A 361-nucleotide genomic window follows, 5' to 3' on the forward strand; every position below is an offset into this window, starting at 1 on the left:
GCCCTTATGTATTAGGGTGTTCCACAAGGACTTGACTTGATTTTCTTTGGTGTATATCTTTTAATTGGTGTTTCATGATGTCAGAAAACACCATGTATAAGAAAATTAGACAAATATGGAAAATGATCAACCCCTTTAATGGCCATTGTCATTACCCCAATTAGGAATGAACAAGAGTCACTAGCATTACTGAACGAGTGAAGTCTGTAGCGAAGCTTTGCACTTCACTGGCTTTACTCATATTTTAATATTTCTACTCTGGACATTATGTTTATGTTTTATTATTTGATATGCAATACAGACAATAATAATTACTTATATAAGTGTAACAATCACATAAATTCTTTATTGATTGTAAGAT

At 31.6% G+C, this 361-nt stretch overlaps 1 protein-coding gene across 1 annotated transcript in view; it reads left to right on the plus strand.

Moving 5' to 3' along the window:
* Nucleotides 1–361, plus strand: part of LOC119594240 — a 33581-nt gene that overhangs the window by 5050 nt on the left and 28170 nt on the right.

The sequence above is a fragment of the Penaeus monodon genome, chromosome 33 (genome assembly GCF_015228065.2).
Source record: "Penaeus monodon isolate SGIC_2016 chromosome 33, NSTDA_Pmon_1, whole genome shotgun sequence".
Classification (NCBI taxonomy): Eukaryota; Metazoa; Arthropoda; class Malacostraca; order Decapoda; family Penaeidae; genus Penaeus; species Penaeus monodon.